General features: G+C 44.2%; 1 protein-coding gene across 5 annotated transcripts in view; it reads right to left on the reverse strand.

Annotated features, from left to right (window-relative positions):
• The window catches only part of sema6dl (sema domain, transmembrane domain (TM), and cytoplasmic domain, (semaphorin) 6D, like), a 480,425-nt gene that overhangs the window by 287,465 nt on the left and 172,406 nt on the right, over nucleotides 1–20,554 (reverse strand). For all 5 annotated transcript variants that reach the window (XM_051920673.1, XM_051920672.1, XM_051920671.1 and 2 more), the window contains exon 4: nucleotides 4,283–4,372. The gene's annotated coding sequence lies outside the window, so the exon portion shown is untranslated. The remainder of the gene's footprint in view (nucleotides 1–4,282; nucleotides 4,373–20,554) is intronic.

Consider the following 20,554-nt stretch of genomic DNA (forward strand, 5'->3'; position numbering starts at 1 on the left):
CCAGTTGACAAAGGAGGAGATAAAGAGAAAGTCAAAAATCAAGTCACAGTCCTGGAGACCCCGGCCAACTGGACACCTACCCACACCTCCTGGTCATTCCGTCCAATCAGATGAGCAGGAAATCCCTATTAGTATTAACACATGAAAGAGACATAAGACGCTCATCTGGTTATTACAGTAAAATAAATAAATCTATTGCTTTAATGAATTTTATTATGTCAAGTCTCCCCCCCCCCCCCCCAAATAAATGAGGTAACTCCAACTTAATAATAATTTATTTATTTTGGATTAAATTCTGTTTTTCATGTCAAGTTTACCCCACCTAAATACATGAAGTAAACCCCACTTAAAAAATAAAATGTCGCGTTTACTAAATATGTTTATTTTAATGTAAATGAAATTAATTAAATTGCACGTCGATGACTCCATTAACGTTAAATTCAAGCGTGTAATTAATATTCAAACTCCGCCGATCCCGTCTGATTTATTGAGTGTGTGGCGGTTCATTCACACTTAACAAGTTCTCTTTTGGTTGACTGCACTTTTTCACGTAATCTTAAAACTAATTATACTGCTGTGTTGGAAACAAAGAAGAGGACGCTCGTCTGATGTAAGGTGGGAAACATGTAACAAAAATTCACAAAAAGTCTTCAACTGTTTAATTCAACTCTTCAAAGGTGTGTGTGTCCTTTACAACATGTCGCCAAATGAAAGGGCGGGTCTTTATGCAAAATATCAGACGTTATGCAAATAAGAGATAGCCAAGTGAGTAATGACAGCAGACGGATTGTTTCATGTGGACAGACGTGGCTATTGCAATAGGTGCTTCTCACATTATACGCAAACGCACCTAAAAACAACCAAAAACAAAGAATGATAATAAAAAGTGAACAAAGACGACATGAATGGGGACGTCTTAATGTGTATTGTGCGGAGTCGCACCTTTCGTAGCATTGTCCCGTTTATGTAGTCTATGGTGCGTCTGTGTAAATGTTGTCCCCCCTGGAAACAAAGGGGAAAGGAGAACGCTGCAGGACTGTGACCGCTCGAGGTAATTTTCCTGTCCACACATCATGTCCATCTGGGTAACATCCTATTTAAACAAGAGGAGAGAAATAGAAAAAATAGAAGGTGAGAAGGAGAAGGAAAAAAGAGACCAGAGAAACGCCGATCCAGGTCGTCACGTACCTACAGTATCTACAGCTCTCAATGGCGGACCTGTAACGATCTCGCCATTCTCACAAAACCCCGGGGTCCAGTAGTATCAGGACACGTCGAGGACCATATGGTCAGACCATTTCTTTTTTATTTCAGGAAAGGAACGAACAATCAAGTGCTTGCATATTGCAGTTACCGCTGGATGGTTTCTAACCGGTTCAAGTTCATTATCATTAATTAATTAATTCATTCATTACATTTATATAGCGCTTTTCTATCCACACAGGGAGGAACCGGGAAGTGAACCCACAATCTTCCACAGTCTCCTTACTGCAAAGCAGCAGCACTACCACTGCGCCACCTATGAGGACAATCATTCTCTTTACATGTGATGTGTGTTTTGTGTGCATCATATCTGTTTTATGTTCAGTGGAAGGACAAAGGAGGGTTTGCATTGTATCTTTAGTGCTGCACCAGTTATTATAATACTAACCACCATTAACTTGTGGGGTTGTGGGTGTTAAGGGAGGGGAGAGGTGAGATATTTATACTGTTTGGCATTTTGTTTCATTTCTTTTTCATTGATATACTAGGGGGCCCTGCTCGCTTCGCTTGCCAACCCCTGGGCCTGCGCTACCCACTAGCATCTTTGCGGTTCAGCCGCAAGCGTATGGGGATGCAGATGTACAATTTAAACAGATTTTTATTTTCATAGGAATTGTTATATATGCATAACAAGAGCTATTTTACATTACAGCGAGTAATTAACCATAGTAAAAAATAGTAAAACATATTAAATTGAAAGAAAATTATGTTTCATGTTGCGTTAAGAGTTATTCGTTGTGTAATATGATTTTTGGTCTGTTTGGCTTTGAAATTAACACAAAAAAACTTTTTAAACTTACACTTTTAATGTAAAACTTCAGTAAAAACAATTTTTTGAATAAATTTTTCATCAACATCACATTGAATTGTGATTCTGTGATCGTGACAAGGCAACGCATAACTTGCCCGTGAGTGAATTTCGTTTTGTCTCTCTATTAAATAAAACTTTTTTTTCGAATGTTAGTCCCTGTGATTTGTTAATTGTCTTTGCAAAAGCTATTCGAATGGGAAACTGTAAACATTTTAGTACGAATGGCATATCAAGACCTCCTTTGTTGTCTAATGTTATCCCCTGAAGATGTACTACATTACCTTTCTTGGATACATCCTTCTTTCAACAGTAATTCGTGCGGAGGAAGACCAGACGGTGTTAACGGTTGTAGATATTCTTCGTGATATTGTAAGTTGTTATCATCATCCGCACCATCACCACCAACTGTTTCAGTAGTCTATTGATACGCATTTAACCAATTTGCCATGGAACCAATCAACATTTTTGGCATTAATTCATTTGACTTCATCGTTTCTTGGTGCTAGGATTGTCTGTGTACTCATTTCTTCTGTTGATAACCCTTCGGGATGAAAGTCTTCAATAAGATTTGGACATAATACGTCTTCTTTAATTGGGAACTTCAAATGAGGAAGACGTAAAAATTTATAAGAGCTGAGAGCGCAGGAACTGTGTCTGACAGAAGCATTCACACGAATGAGAGGTGAGAGTACCGTGGGCGTGGGCCGTTAACCGGAAATGGAGGAGAGGAGGGCAGGACTTGAAAACATCTCATGGCCAAAGTCTCATGGGGCTTGAAAAAATCTTTTAAAAAGTGTCGTCTCGTTGCAGGATTTTTTATATAATAGAGAGATATATTCACTTTATTAACTTACTTACTGATTACCTTTTTTGCCCTTTTGATCGCTGATTGGGGAAGTAATTGGAAGAAGTACGGCTAGTCTAAGTCTAATGCGCCTCAGGTTGCCAGGCCACAGGTCATGGTGGTATAGTTGCCGGCCATTGCAAGACAAGCAGAAGCACTTTAAACATGAAGCATGGGAGGAAATCCTGCCTTGACCATAACACGAAGACTTCCATGAGCGTATTACTCAAATCTTCATTATACTTTGTGCCATCACTCTCACAGCTACTGAAACATTCAATACAAATACAGCAAACGTCTGGTCGTTTTCTAAACCACTGAACCCTATACAGGGAGGGTCGAAGGGATCTGCTGGAGCCTATCCCAGCTAGCACAGTGCACACCACCTGCACTTCAGACGAGGTCATCCACCTGCAGCTAAGCCTATTCAGGCACGGTCCGTACTTGGACGGGAGACCACCCAGGAAAAGCTTGGGTTGCTGGTGGGAGACAGGTGTTGGTGAGGCCAGCAGGGGGTGCTTATCCTGTGGTCTGTGTGGGGATCCTGACACCCCTGTGCAGTGATGGAGACACCGTGCTGTAAAAATGGCACCGTCCTACGGAGGAGATGTAAAACTGAGGTTCTCACTCTCTCTGGTCATAAAAGATCGGGGGGCATCTTTCCTACAGTGTAGGGTGTATCCCAATGTCTCAGCTAAATCATCCGCCTAGTCATTCTGGCCCCCTAATCATACCCCGTTTCTAATTGGCTAACTATCTCTCACCACTTCAACCACTCAATAGCTAATGTGTGCTGAGCATGCCGGAAACAAAAATGGCTGCCATCGCATCATCCAGGTGGGTGCTACACAAGGGTGGTGAATGAAGGGGCTCCCCACTCACTGAGGCACTTTGAGTAGTGAGGAAGACACTATATAACAAGAATTATTATTATTATTATTATTAAGGCAGGAACAAGTCCATCGCAGGAAGTACACACACACACACACTTCACACCCCAACCACACACACAGGCCAATTCAGTATCGCCAATCCACCTAGCCTGCGTGTCTATGGACTGTGGGAGGAAACCCCCACAGACACGGGGTAAGAACATGCAAACTCCCCGCAGGGAGGACCCGCGATGTAAACCCTGGTCTCCGTACTGTGGAACAGAAGTGTGACTACTGCACCACCGTGCCACCCGAAACATAGCAGAGCTGCACCCCTAACATGTTCTCTAGCATGGGCAGACCCCAAATCAGAGCTCACCTCTGTTACAAATTTTCCACTTGCTATGGACCACTTCATTGTAACAGGAACTGAATTTGCACCCCATATTAACTATTTACAGTTACACACTTGAAAAAGACGCTTTACCTTACCATGGGGATTCAACAGCAATAATCTTCAGCAGTTGGCGATGTGAGTAATTGCAGCAAATTGTTGTTGACGTTCACATTTCATTTGGGATCCTGGAAAGAAAGAAAGAAAGAAAGAAAGAAAGAAAGAAAGAAAGAAAGAAAGAAAGAAAGAAAGAAAGAAAGAAAGAAAGAAAGAAAGAAAGAAAGAAAACATTAGTACATGACTCCGAGAGGTTGATGATATCTATGCAAGGTTTCTAGGCCAGCCATATCTCATCAAGCCCACCATTACTACTGCCAGACGTCTTTAATTGGACTTTAAGTTATTATATCTGATTTTTCATTGTTATTCTGCAAATGGCTTTTCGTAGGTAGGCACACACACACGTTTCCAAAAGGCACGAATATTGGCTTATCTCACTTAAAGAGCTTTATTGGGTATATGCCAGCTTAATAGAAAAACATTTTTTAAATACAAAAGTAGGTCTTGATTTGGCTGCACATGCTTGAATAATGGATTTGGATATGCAGCTTAACAGATCTTCAGTTCAATTAAATTCAGTTGATTTTTGTATCGAGCCCTTCACTGAGTGTATGTGTAGACTCCTGCGACAATTTCTCACGTAAAATTCACTCATTCATTTTCCAACGTTTATGTGATGCCAGTTCATGGTGAGGGGCAACAGTCCTAACAGTGAGGCCCACATGTCCCTTCTTCAACCACACCAGCCAATTCATTTTGTGGGATCCTAAGGTGTTCCCAGGTCTTCCTCAGGGTCTCCCTCTACCTGGTCGTGCCCACCGGGAGGCCCAAACCACCTCAGTTGGCTCCCCTCGATGCGGAGGGTCCGCGGCTCTAGTCTGAGCCTCATCCGGATGTTTGTGCTTCCCACCCTAACTCTAAGGGAGAGGTCAGCTACCCTACTGAGAAAGCTCATTTCAGCCGCTTGTACCCGCAATCTCTTTCTTTCAGTCATCACCCAAAGCTCATGACCACTGGTGAGGGTAGGTAGATCAACTGGTACATTGACTTCTGTATCAATGCAGACTGGTATAGAGATTGCGCTCTCTGCCCCATCCATCTGTCGATCCCTTCTCACCTCACTCATAAACAAGACCCCAAGGTAGACAGTACCTCTCCGGAAATCAACACCTTATCACGCCAGAGAGGTCCCTGTGCCCTTGTGACCCTGGGAGCTAGGTTGTCTGAGGCAGAAGCTCCATGTAGGGCCCACCTAAGACAAACTGGTCCCAGATCAGGATTCAGACAAAGAGTGCACATTTAAAAAGTGTACCCCTACCCGGTATGGGGTTACTGAAGCTTCCTCCTGGAGCCAGGCCTGCCAGGGTGCCCAGTCGAGCACAGCCCAAAATCACAACCTGAGACTGCCCTCCACCTGTGGAAGGAAAAGGGGCCGGGTGTGATGTGACCTGGGCGGTGCTCAAAGTCAGAGGCCTTGGGGTACTGACACCGATATTCATAAACTGTGTTCTCAGGTAAAATACAAGTATAAATTTCACAAATTACTTAATGTGGAGATAATACACGTAAAGACATCGACAGAGGTGTAGCGACTGGACAGGTAAGGCAGGCGATTGCTTGGCGCCCCGAACAGGGAGAGGGCCACCTGAGGTTGTCCATTTACAGTACATAGGCACTCATTGCAACAACAAGTGGGACCCCCCTATCTCCCCTCACCCCCCCCCAACCTTGAAGCATAGCATTGACACACTACAACAACAAACCCCCAAGGGGAGCCTCAATCTCCGTTGTGAGAGTCTGTGATGAATGTTACTTTTTTGTTAACATTAACCCTTTAACCGCCAACTCCCTAAATATTCCCCACGCCAGGCGAAATCTGAACAATTTTTGTTTTTTTACTTTTTTACATTTTTTTTACATTTTTTACATTTATTCAAGCAGTATTGACCACTAAATGTTGTGCAAGTTGCCAGTGTATACACGAAATCTATAAATGTAACCTGAATTCTCAGCTAAGCAAAACATCTTAATACCAAACCGTGCCCTTTTCAATGGTAGATACTGTCAAAACTGTAAGCGGCCCTTCCACGACAATAAACTTTCATCAACTGCAACTGACGGTCCTGGCATGTAGGGCAACTGAAATGCTTCAAATAAATGATCAATCAAAGGACGTAGCTTGAACAAGTGGTCGCGGTTTGGATCTTTCTTATCTGGCTCGTTTCTGTTGTCATTCAAATGAAAGAATTTCAGCAGCAAAGAGAATCGGTTACGTGTCATGACAGCTGCAAAAATAGGTGTTGCATACATAGGATCTGTAGACCAGTACATCTCAATATCTGGTTTTCTGATTATTCCCATCAACATCAAAATCCCAATGAATTTTTTCATTTCGTTTTCATCAGTGTCAAACCAAGCACGAACACGGGAATGTGGAGGTAAATTGGGATTTTTCTCAATAAACTGTGCTGCATACAGATTTGTCTGATGAACAAAATGTCTGATCAAATCAGGTGACACAAACAGCTCATAAAACTGCTCAGCAGTGTAATTGTTTACATCAACAATAAAGCCACACGTTGCCTCAAACGAATGCAGAAAAGGTAGTTCACCACGGGCAGCAGCCCAGCTGAGATGCTGGGGATACACCCACTCAGCGCCGTCATCCGATGCGTCTTCATTCACAATATCATGCAGCACACGTTGCTGCTCATCACTGTCACTAAAATCTTCTTCAGAACTGCTACAATCATGATCAGAACTGTCCAAAATCGCCTGCAAAGCCTCACTTGAAGTCAGTTTACGTTTCGCCATATTCACAGCTGTTACATGCGAATCACGTCACATGACCGGCCAAAACAACCACAGACTTGTCGAAATACAACGTAGTAATAATACCCACGCCAAACCGTCAGTTATACTACTTGCCAGGCATTCATATAACCACAGGCAAATGTGCCGGATAATTCCGGCAGTATGGCGTTAGCATTAAAACAACGGTGCCGGATATATCCGGCAGAGGGCGGTGAAGGGGTTAAATGTAATCAGCAAAATGTTCATAAATCATGAAGAGGATTCACATGTCTGGAAACAAATAATGGAAAAAGAAAGCAACAACAGGAGGAAAGGACAGGGGTAGGCAGCAGGGGTGGGAGCAAGTCATTATTTTTCAAGTAACAGGTAGGTCTCAAGTTTTTAAAGCCAAATCCCGAGTCAAGATGGTCAAGTCTCGAGTCAAGATGGTCAAGTCTCAAGTAAAGGTCTCAAGTTATGTCTCAAGTCAAATCTCAACTCAAGACAGGCAAGTTCCAAGTCAAATTTCAAATCAAGATGGTCAAGTCTCGAGTCAAATCTCAAGTTATGATGGTCAAGTCTGCCACTGTACCCTGGTATGCAGTAGAGGATCTGTAATGCTGGTTCGATTAATTAGAGGGGATAAGAACTGAAGTGCGGAATCAGAAGGGCCGCCTCACACACTTTACCTTAACTAAAGTGCTATCCAAAAACTCCACTTATCCTTGTCTTTGGAGAAGATTAACCTCTTTGGGGGGGGGGGGGGGGGTCCATGGTCAGTTAGAACAGACAAAGTCAGACATGGTCACAGTCCGGGAGACCTCGGCCAACAAGCCACCCACCTCTTTCTTTACAGTCGTTCACAGACAGTCAAAGTGCAGGACACTTTATTCACAAGTTATTCTTTTAAACACAGGAAGTCCTTAGCGATGTTTCTTATCACCACTACTTTTTACTCTCTACACAAGAGGCCTGAGACCTAACAATGATTACAACCCCCTTATCAAGTATGCTGATAGGACACAAATCTGCAGAGGATGAACTCAAGTGGACTGTTTGGTCAGCTGTGCAATAAGAGTGTCAAAAAGACCAAAGAAATGACATTTGACTTTAAGCGACGGATGTTCACCCATCATTGTCCTCGGAGAGGAGGAGGATGTCGAAACGACGACTGAAAAGAAACACCTTAGGGACTGTCCTAGATAACAATCTTAATTGGAATACAAATACAAACAAAATACAATTGACACTCTGTGAAGTTAGACTGTTTGAAGTGGAGAAGGACCTCACTTTGTCCTGTTATCGCAACCTGATCAGGTCTGTCATCACTTTCAACTTCATTGCCTGGTTTAGCAGTCTGAGACGACCAACATTTAAGAAAGAGTCCACAGGTTATCAGACGTGTCACTGAAGTCACTGGGGCTGACACTGAGGATTTGGTAATATCATATGCCATACCAAAACCATCCAGAGGGGGAAGTTCAGAGATATGCAGGTGGTCCATAATCCAGGACCCCACAGGCTCATCCATCTGTCAGGCAGACCGCATTTTGAGAGATTCAAGAACTGTGTGAGCAACACTGGGGCAGCAAAACAGACAGGCCTGTCTGCTTTTGTGTTCATTTTGTACACCTCCAACTACAACTATGAAAGCAGGTCAGGTCACCTGTAGAAATTCTCAGATGATTCTGCACTCATGGGGGTGTATTTATAAGGGGGATGAGACAGAGTAAAGGGGTCAGGTGGAAATGTTGGTTTCTTGGTGCAAAGAGAAATGTCTGCAACTTAACCTCAGCAAAACCAATAAAGTGCCTATTGAATTTCACCGCACCAAGCAGCCTCTGCGTCTGGCTATGATTCAAGGAGTGGATGTGGAGGTGGTCCACTCCTACAAGTACTTGGAGGTCCACATCAGTGACAAGTTGGATGGGTCTTACAAAACAAGAACTAGATGAGAAAGGCCAGAGATGGCTCTTTCATTAGGAAATTGTGCTCCTTTAATGTGGGAAGTTACAGCCAGTGTGGTGTGCTGGTCCATTAATGTCACTTCAAGACAGGACCACCAATTGTACAAGCCAATTCAAATGGCAGGCTTGGTTATGGAGAAACAATCTGGACTCCCCGCAGGTCGTAGCAAAGGACAGAATGAAAACAAAACTGATATTTATCAAGTCCATCACAGAACACGCCATCGGGGCACAGGCCCAGTCTCAAGTCATCATTTAACCTTATCAATATATACATATCTCTCTATATATAAAATCTAACATCTGTCTGTCCATATGTCTGTCCACTTTTCATGAGAGAACTACTTAACGGATTTAGATCAGGTTTTATTCTATAATTTGCTTGAACATTCTGGTTGATTTTGTGACTTCTCTCATCGCGCTAAGTATCACACTTCGCTTGCGGCAGCAATTTACGAGGAGGTACCCAAAAACTACCGGAATCTATACCTGCTGCACAATCTCGACTTAGTTGCGAATTTCCCTGCTAGGTGTAGCACACTTAAAGTATTCTGTGGCAGTCTGCCAAGTGCCGTTGCTCTGTATTGTTTGTATGCCATTCTGCGAGAACACAAGGGGGTACCCAAAAATAGCCAAAAAAAAAAATAAATTTAATAATTTACTGAAACTTTAGTCTCATTCACACGCCAGCCTCTGTTTAAGTTGGTCTGATGTGGCATTGGCGAGAGGGTTTTTAATCCTTCACATTCCTCTAATCATGACGGCCCTTTCAATTCAAGAGATTACAGTTCCCGGTGAAGCTTTGCAATGTCAATGAACAAGGCCCAGGGACAGACACCCAGGTTGGCCGGCTTGATCTTAGCCCACCAGACTTCTCGCATGGTCGGCTTTACGTCACCTTCTCCAGGGTTAGTTCCCCAAAAAACCTATATGTCCTTGCCCCGATAGCAAAACCAAAAATATTGTATATCAAGAGGTCCTCAAATACGAAAGCTATCAATATAAATTTCACTACCACGTGGGCAGAGGGGAGAACTAGTATATTTTATATATACTGTATAAAGCAGTCACCCATGTGAATCTGGGCTTCTCCTTCCTGCCACTGATGAGATAAGCGTTAACACCTTGCAATGACAAAGGGCGCTGTTGACAACACTTGTCTTCTCTTTCACCCACAGTTATGAGAGGTGGCCCCAGGAAGACGTTTAGCACCCACCTTCAGCCCCAAGAATGGTCCCCGGAAGATGGCGGCTCATTCTAAAACCCCTGGCAATGGAGACGGAGCTCCCACTTAAGATGTACGTTGGTATCTAAAGGATTGAGCGACTTGTGTTTCTTTCTGTGGCTGGATGCCTGCAAATTAAACAGAGGAACCTGGTGGATGCCCCAACTATTTTTCCGGTTCCCTCACAATCTGTCCACGAGTCACCATATCATGTAAATCTGGGGTCACAAAGTTGCACAGGACAGTACAGAAGGTTTTCCAAGGAATAGAACTTTTATTGCTGTTCTGGCAGATACAAACACAAGTCTCTTTCAGAGGCCTCACAGGGAACAGCTGTCAAACTTGACGCATCAGCCCCGACTCCTGTTCAAAAGAACACAAAGTCTTCTTCATCAAGGGGGTACAGAGGGCTTGGAGGCAGCAGCCGGAGCAGAGGGAGTCTGGGGGAAGAGAGACAGGAAAGGGAGACCTCAGGATGGCCGCAGCTCAGTCTTTTAAATGTTCTAAGCCCCTGCACAACAAGCCAGCAAGAGGAGCTGTAAGAGTGTGTTTGTTTCCCATTAAAAAACTGTGTAAGAGAGGGGGTTTCTGAAGGGCCGCCACGTCCTCCCTGCGGCAGCGGTCAGAGACGCACAGATATGAAGCTGTACGTTTACAAATGCACATATGCCACACATGTACATATTCATATCACATGTGTCTGCTGAATTTCAGGCTCACAGAAATGGTCCACTAATTGGAAAATATGAGCATTGTGCAGTGAAGGTGTATCTGTTAGGCCACTGCCTGCTGCGCTTTACTCATTATGCCTTCCTGCATTATATTAATCCATTGAAGATGAATGGAGCCTCTTTAAAAGCAGGAGTAGGCAATGGAGTGCATGCTGTGAGCCAAATCACCACAGTCCAAAGGGTAATTAAGAATTCTTATTGATGCCAAACTGTGCAGGAAAGCCAGCGGAATTGTCACAGAGACTGTGCATGAACTGTCACATGTAGCCTGAATGCTGAAGCTTGTTCTCAAGCGGCAGAGCTCCTCGGTCTGAATTTCAAGCTAAATGTGTGACTCTAGGTCCACCAACGTGAGTGTGTGTGTGTGTGCGCGCTCAGGTAGAAGCAGTCACCACAGGTAACTTCAGATGTTAAGAGTCTCACGTTGGATGTAGAAACTTCACAACTTGCAGCTGAGCAAGGGGGATAAATCAAAGCTCCACTTCATAATGCAGAAGTGCGACAGTGTCCTTCAAAAGTGTCATTCTGGCAGCTAATGCAGATGTTCTGAAGCCATCCAGCGTCTACAGCGGCTTTGTCTCATGAACTCTCGTCATTCGACTGTGGAAAACTGAAGTGAGGAGACAAAGCAATCGTGAAGGAGCCTCATCTCACGTCACAGAACCCATCAGTCTTTGAAGTGTGTCAACAGTGTTTATGTTTGCAGGTTGTCTTTGAAGGAGTCGTGGGAAATGATTGTCAGACACGAACGTTACACTTCTTCCACAATTGACAAAATACAAACTTAAGGATTTTTATAGACTTAACAAATGATGTAGACGTGAGACTTCTATACCTTTGACAGGCAGCGTGCTGCTCAAGGAGGAGTCCGTGATTCACACACAGAGTGGTCATGTGACAGTCTGGGTGGGCTCGACGCTCCCCTGGAACTGTCACAAAAGGTGTCAGCAGTGGGCTGAGCCAGTGGTGACGAGGAACGAAGAGCAGATGAAAGAACAGCAAGTGGGACAGGTGCCTGATTATGTTATAAACCCACCCAATCAAGCCTGAGCAGGTCTGTTCAGAATTCTGAGCCTTTTTTTCTGGACTGTTTATTTATTGTTATTTTAAAATTCTTATTCTTTTAATGCCCTGTTTAAGAAGGGGAGGGGGGGGGGCTTGAGCTTTGTTTAATTGAGGGGTTTGCTTTTGGTGCTTTTATAATTTTAGTGCAGAGATAGGGCAGTGCCACGGACCTTTACACCTCCTGTGGAACTGACAGCTGGGGGGGGGGGTATGGTGGATGTGACAAGGTCTGCGATAAGGTGTGACTTTTAAATAAAAATTCTGAACGAGTGCCGATGCGGGTTCTTTGGGGTGCACCCCACGATTTTATTTAGTCACATATAAACATGATAATTGTAGTTAAAGTTTATTTTTTGCCTTTTAGTGCATTTATAACTCAAGTAAATAAAACCATTTTACTTAAAAAGATTTTTTTATATATTTTATTTCATTTGTGCAGGGATCACCGGATGGTTCCCCAAACCCTTTATAATTTACATGTCGCCTAAAAATAATGGAAAGGTTTTCTGACACCAAAATTAAAAAGCAGCCAAACTGGGAAAATCAGGAACTTATAAACACAACCATTTCAAATAATAACAACAACAATACCCTAACAGGAGCAGCCAATAGAAGAAGATGAAGAATACATTTCATTTACATAGCGCAATTTATTCTCATTAATTTCCATTTTTTTCCTTAGTATGGATGTTATTCAGGAGGTTTGAAATGGGAATTCAGTGTAAACTGAAAAGTGACGTTGGCAGCATCATAATTTGGGCTCACCTCAAAGTCGTCACTGTCCGTTCCTTCATTTTCACTTGCAAACGATTTCAATTCTTAACTTAAAAAACCGAACAAAATGAGTATATACGCTCACCGGCCACTTTATTAGGTACACCATGCTACTTTCAGGTTGGACCCCCTTTTGCCTTCAGAACTGCCGTAATTCTCCGTGTCACAGAATCAACAAAGTGCTGGAAACATTCCTATGATTGTGGTCCATACTGACATGACAGCATCACACAGTTGCTGCAGATTTGTCAGCTGCACATCCATGATGTGAATCTCCAGTTCCACCACATCCCAAAGGTGCTCTAGTGGATTGAGATCTGGTGACTGTGGAGGCCATTTGAGTCCAGTGAGCTGATTGTCATGATCAAGACACCAGTTTGAGATGATTTGTGCTTTGTGACATGGTGTGTTATCCTGCTGGAAGGAGCCATTAGAAGATGGGCACGCTGCGATCATAAAGGGATAGACATGGTCAGCAACAATACTCAGGTAGGCTGTGGCATTTAAAAGATGTTCAGTTGGTATTAAGGGGCCCAAAGTGTGCCAAGAAAATATCAACCACACCATTACAGCACCACCACCTGCCTGAACCATTGATATATGGCAGGATGGATCCATGCTTTCACGTTGTTGACCCTGCCATCCAAATGTCACAGCAGAAATTGACACTCATCAGACCAGGTGACGTTTTTCCACTCTCCTATTGTCCAATTTTGATGAGCCTGTTTGAATTGTAACCTCAGTTGCCTGTTCGTAGCTGAGTGGCCCCCGGTGTGGTCTCCTGCTGCTGTAGCCCACCTGCTTCAAGGTTTGACGTGTTGTGTGTTCAGAGATGCTCTTCTGCACAACTCTGTTGTAACAAGTGCTTATTTGAGGTAGTGTTGTCTTCTATCACCAGTCTGGCCATTCTCCTCTCACCCGTGGCATCAACAAGGCCTTTTTGCCTTCCTTCTCACTGATATTTTCCCTTTTTCGGACCACTCTCTGTAGACCTTAAAGATGGTTGTGTGTGAAAATCCCAGTAGATCAGCAATTTCTGAAATACTCAGAGCAGCCCGTCTGGCACCACCAGCCATGCCACGTTCAGAGTCACTTCTGTCCCCTTTCCTCTTCCCCATTCTGATGCTCGGTTTGACCTTCAGCAGGTGGACCTGACGACGTCTACAGGCCAAAATGCGTTGAGTTGCTGCCGTGTGATTGGCTGTTTAGACATTTGTGCTAACAAGTAGTTGGTCAGGTGTACCTAATAAAGTGGCCGGTGTGTGTATTTCAGAGTTACCACACACCCCACAAAACAACACACACAGGAACAACTGACATTCCTTTACTCCTTCTATGTAGGAACGCCATATTCTAAAATCGAGATTCTTGCTTTTCTTTTCCATGTTGTGTCTGCTGTCATGCCGGTTGTCTTCCATTTATTATTTTGTCTTTTTTTTGTTAGGCCTGAACGCGCAGTTAAGGCGAAAGCCCACGGGAATGACATCATCCCATCAGTCTGCACTCACAGCAGCTTCTCAATACATCAGGCACAATTAAAAAGGTGACCCACGCCTGACCCCCCGAGCATAACTTAGTGCACATTTTCTCTGCAGTGCAGATGGTACCTGCTGCTTCTTTTTTTTCCCATATTGATTTTACAATGTGGATCTTGTAAGGTTAAAGGGAGCAGTCAAAGAAATAAAAGACAAAAAAAAATTTATAAAAATTCATGATATTCATCCATTTGCCAGACCTGCTTAATCCAATTCTAGGGCTGCAGGGAGCTGGAGTCGATTGCATTAGCGGTGGGCTCAGGGCAGCTGCCAAGTCTGGGCACAGTGCACTCCCAATCTCACTATAACTCACAGACATCGTTAGCATTAATCACCACTCGCACACCGCCAATCAGCGTCACCCGCACATCCCCGGGACGACAAGCAAGCAGCAGGAGAAAGTCGTAGACATGTTCGGACAAAGGTTTTGCTTCCTGAAAAATGTTTGTTGATTTTGATAGGAGGCGTCAAGATGAACACAAATGGAGTATCAGCTTGGCTTCATCGAACGGGGATTTGGACAAAGAGATGACCGAATTTAGGATCCGTTATCACTTAACAGTACTGACGTGGCATTCTGCTGCCGATTTTCGTTTGTATTCAGCGTTTGGTTCTTCTTGTTGTGGATGCAAAGACCAGGGTGGGTCCTGCCTTCTGTTAAAGGTTACCAGGGGAGGCTTGGCTCCCGATGGCCACTGTGACCCTTCAGGGGATGCCACCAGCACAACCACACCAAGACAGTCCCGGGTGCAAAGAAAAGTTTAGCTTTTTTTCTATTTTTATTCACAATTCCTTTGCGGGATCCCCTCAAGGGTGCTGGATATCATGGCTGGCCTGTGCACTGGTACTGGGAGTGCTGGGCAGAGTGGAGGCAGAACCTCTGTGTTCTTCACAGTTGATTCTGAGGATCGTCAGGGGTCTGTTTCTGTTCCTACTCTGTTCGTTGCTTGCATGGACTGGGTGCTGAGGTCCAGTGGTTGTGGGGCATCTGTTGGCGTAGAAAGATTCACTGATCTTGACTTTGCTGACAATGCTGTGATCTTCATGGAGTCCATTGAGGCTCTGATCGGGGGTCTCGAGAGACTGAGTGACGAATCTGAGTGTCTGGGCTTGTGAGAGTGCTGAAAAAAAACAACATCAAGCCTTAAATGACCTCTTGGGCACGGCCATCTGCAGTGTGTCTGTCTGTGGAGAGAGTGTTGACCTCGTCGAGAGGTTTACTTACCTCGGCAGTGACATTCATGTGTCTGGTGACTCTTCCTGTGAAGTCAGTAGACAGATTGGGAGAGCATGGGGGGGTCATGAGATCACTGGAAAGGGGTGTGTGGCGCACCTAATGTCTCAGAAAAAGGACGAAGGTCCAGGTCTTTAGAGTCCTTGTGCTTCCGGTTTGTAAGACATGGATGCTATCCATTGACCTGAAACTGGACTCCTTCAGTGCTGTGTCTTTTCAGAGAGTCCTTTGGTCCCGCTGGTTTGACTTTGTGTTGCTCATGGAGACACGAATGAGCCACATGACACGCATTGTGAGGGAGCGTCAGTTACGGCACTATGGCCATGCCGCGTTATTACCCGATGATGATCTGATTCATCGTTGAGGACCCAAGTGGCCAAGGTGACACCCACCTAACACCTGGCTGCAGAAGATAGAGGGACATTTCCGGAGGGTGGGACTGGACCACATGTCTGCCTGGGGGGGTTGCCAACCAGGACCCAGAGCAGTTTCATCATGTGGTGGGGGTGTCAGCTCAATGTACCAGTGCACACTCCCCAAAATGACCTGAGCTTTTTCCAAAGTTCACACCACAATCTTCAATCCACAACACTCTCTGCTTCCCGACTCTGATTCAACTTTTGGAGCAAGACAACCTCCTTTTAAGACAGAGTGCCATGGGCGCACGTAAAGGAAGCCTCCCAAACTAGCGAAGTGTAATCACCACAGCACCCTGTGGTGGCACCCAAGGACCCCGATAGGGCCGTCCTTTGAAACTGCAATTACCAGGAAACTCTGCAGGGTGTCCAGAATGGTACCAAACCAGAGGAGCACTGTGGAGATAGAAAAATTGCTCCGTTAATCCATCCATTATTCTTTTATCCTAGCTGGGATAGGAATCAATAACCATTCCGGCTGAGATGCACCTCCTCTCATGTTGTCATTCCTTTACGGCTTCTCAGCCAGGCAAGGATTCACCTTCCCAGTCACAACACCATGTCGTGTAATAAATGGCAAAGAAAATGGATGGACAATCGTATAAACTTACTCTGGTAACGACCTCTACACACTGGAAATACATTATCATCATATTAGACGCCCAGCACAGACTCCATAGAGTGGTGTTTTGTCTAACAAGGTGCAAAACAATGGTTACCCCAAAATCCTGCCCGACTACAGCAATTGTTTTGGCTTGGTAGAGTAATATATATATATATTGCTCTACTTTCCCCTATTGTATTATTAATATGTAGCCTTAGAATGCCTAATCTCACAGACTTACCACTTTTATCAGATACTATTGTATATAACTTATCCCCACCTTCCCTTCTATATCTATAACCTCAGGTAATTAGATGTAGTAAAAAGACAAGCAGAAGTTACAGTTTAAACAATGTATTATTGATAATATTCATAAATAATAACAAAATGCAAAGTATATTTGAATATTGGCAACCATACAACCTGATTAAATGGTGATATGTAGTTCAGGCGGCACACAGTCTTCTAGTTACTTAAATGTCTCTAGTTAAGGCATCATTGGTGCTCAGCTTTCAGCCACATGTCTGTTCAAAATGGCTGCTGAACTGTTCTCTTCATCATCACAGGTTAGCAAGAGAGATGCTTCTTTCAGATGTTGGTTAGTAAGAGAGAGAGTGTGAGGTTAAACACGCACATTTACAGATTTTCTGTCCAACCCCTACAGCCAATAGGGTGTCGTAGTACTTAAAGGCCTCTGAGACAAGCCAATTCCAAACAGCCATACCTCAGACCAATGGGGGAATACAACATCTTAAAACATGTCACCTCCAAGACCATTATGTCTTTAAGTCTTTCTTGCGGGGGTAGAAATGAATTAAGCAAAGAAACACTAACCGAACCGGTTTAAGGCACATCTTCCCCCAAATCCTGTCGTAAAATTCAAACAGACCCATTCCTAAGGTTTGGGGTAAACACTAAATTACATTGCTATGCCTAAATTACAAATTAACTCTTTTAGGGCAGATGTCGACTTTTGTATACAGGAGGGGTTGAAGGCGAATGTCGACAAAAGTCGACATCCAGGGATAGGGGGCGACAATCAGCTGTTAATGGCGACAAATCTCACTGTCACGTCACAGGCATTCCCTCTGTGCTTGGAGGAATGCTAGACTCGTTGACTCGGCAACTAAACCTTGCATGTGCGTGAGTTGCGAAATGTAAACAATGGCAAGATGGCACCGACATGTGAAAAGGTAGCGAAGCAAGTGCAGAAAAGAAAACACACGGCAGACGATGTTTTGCGCATTATCGCGGAGTCAGACTCTCGATTTTTCAGAATCGGATTTTATTGGCAGTGATCAGGAGATCGAGCAAGAGAGTGAGAAGCAGGCATCAGCTGATCAGACACCAGCCGATGCCGCGCCAGCGGATCTGCTGCCAGTTGAGTGCCTTCGCGCAGCCGATGCGTCTACGGCAAGGTTCGCATGGGATAAATACACAGACATTGATCCGTTTGAGAGCCGATCTGGCTACCACAGTTTACAAGACGGCATGGCTTGCTGTTGGACACGACATATCATCAGCTGTTGTACTTCAGGCTGCTCTCTCCTGATGCTGCTTTTCAGCTACTGTCAGACGAGACAAACAGGTAGGCAGAGATTTTTTTTGAATCGCGGGCTGCGTTTGCATCGCATTCTCGTTTTTCAAAGTGGAAACCCACAACGAAAGACGAGATGAAGCGCGCTGTGGCATTACAAATAGAGATGGGACAGAACTGGTGATATAACTTCAGGGAGTATTGGTCCAAACGTGTTTTGTCCCCTGGTGGCTTAGGTACGTGCTGCTGCAAAGTTGTATTCACTTCTGTAATAAACAGAAGCAAATTCCATGGGGTGAGCCAGGCTATAATGCCATACATAAAGTTCATAAAGTTTCAGAAGATGAAAAGAGGTGACAATACGGTTTTCATGCAGGCAGAAAACTTGGTGGCAGTGGCATGGCACGATGGCAAATGGGTGACTTGTCTCTCTACAGTACACACTAACAATATATGTGAGAAAGTGCAGCAACAGACAATTGAAAAATAGGCACCAAAGCAACACATATTGTAAGGAGTGCAATGTGGCAATGACTGAAATTGGCTGCTTTGAGCGAGATCAGACTTTGCTGTGTAAAATGTATGTGATATGTATGTGAAATCAGAGTATGCAGGCTCATACAACATGCAAGACAGTAACATTTGTCAAAAGGAAATATTTTTTGTTGATTTGATATGTTAAACAATTGCTTTGTGTTCTTTTTTAAAAAATGTTAGTTTTTGGAAAAATATTCAGCCCTGGGAGAAAAGAAACAAAAAAAAAATTAGCCCTAAAAGAGTTAAGACATACAAAATATTCATCAAGTTATATGTAAAATCTCACATCACAGCAAGTGGCCAGAGGGGTCCGTCTCCAGGACTGTGTCTGACATCCTCAAATTTCACCCTTGGCCGTTCAGGGTGGGTGGCTCAGTTCTTTGTGACTCTGCCTGCCAGTCCCCAAGGTTCTGGTCTGACCGCTGCCTGTGTGGAGTTGCCAATTCTCCCAGTGCCCACGTAGGTTGTCATCAACAATTCTGATCGCTCATTTGCTAAGGACTTAATGATAAAGTTAAATGGTGACTTGAGCCTGGGCCAGTACCCCTGATGGTGCATTCTGCGATGGACTGGTGCCCAGTTCAGGGATGACTCCTGCCTGCCAGAATGGCCTGCTGTCCCCCGTAAACTTGCACTGAAATAACAGACATCACGAAAACAAAGTGATGGATGATCTCCCTTAGAATTGGTCACCATCATCACAATTAAAGAATCCACAACAAAGCAATATTTGAAATGGAGAAACACGGCACATCCTTCAACTGTGTCGATTGCTTTTCTGCTAACTGTCAAATGTAAATTCAAATGTGCTGCGCTGCATATGGAGGAGCTCACTTTCTGCCTAGAAAGCAACTTTAGGGCTTAGCAGGCTACAGCCGAGTTGTGGTTAAAGTTCTACTTTTTGATGGAGAAAAAAAAGAATATTGTGTTACCAAAAATAATATCGCATACTTATCCAAAATGTAAAGTACAGACATAATTAGAGGCCAGAGAGGAAGAGCGAAATGGGAGAAACCAAAGCTAGCAGAATGTTTATCTAAAGATTAAAAAGAAGTCCAGTCATGGAGCTGCCGCAGATGGAGGGATAAAGTGCCCTTTGTAGCCATCGGGGAGGTGGTGTGCAGGACAAGACCTGCTGGTGTCTGTCATTAGAACATTAGAAACACTGTGATGAGGACTGGTCTGAGAAATGTCACCAATCCTTTCCATCTCACTTCTCCAAAGTAACACCAAGTCGAGTGCCCATGATGGCACTGGGAGGCGCTATGGCCTTCACTGCTGCCATTCAAGTCCTGTATGGAGCAGGAGACCACCTGAGTACACAGCTGCAGAAAGATATGCCAGGTTATATAGCGCCTTAATTTGTGGAATACAAGTCACTGCTCAAGCTTTATAACACACTGGTGAACAGGCCATTCCGCCCATCAAAGCTCGCCAGTCCTGTCCACTTAAATCATCTAAAATAACATAAGGCCCCTAAAGTCCTGCTGTCCACCACACTATTTGGTCACATATTCCAAGTGTGAAGAAAAATTGCACAAAGAGGCCACGGACTGATCAGCTCCGACGTGCTGGCAAATTGCACTGGGAAACGACTTCAGCCGGAGTGTCACCAGGCATCTTCACTGATGTATAATATAAAGCAACCACCTCCTCAATGGAGTGGAACTCCAGAGGTCCGCAGTTAGAGTCTATTGCCAGGGGAACCAAACGGGACTACAATTCCCAACATACCCTGGGTGTTCCACATCAGGAGAGCTGCCTCCTAGAGTATTGCGAGGACTGTATTATGTAATATGTATGATATTTTCCCCCCAATCCATTCATTTTACTTTCCAGTCAGGGGCACAGACCCAGCCGTAACCTCAGTCCAATGCCATCTCCTATTACAA

This window comes from Erpetoichthys calabaricus, chromosome 17 (genome assembly GCF_900747795.2).
Source record: "Erpetoichthys calabaricus chromosome 17, fErpCal1.3, whole genome shotgun sequence".
NCBI lineage: Eukaryota > Metazoa > Chordata > Cladistia > Polypteriformes > Polypteridae > Erpetoichthys > Erpetoichthys calabaricus.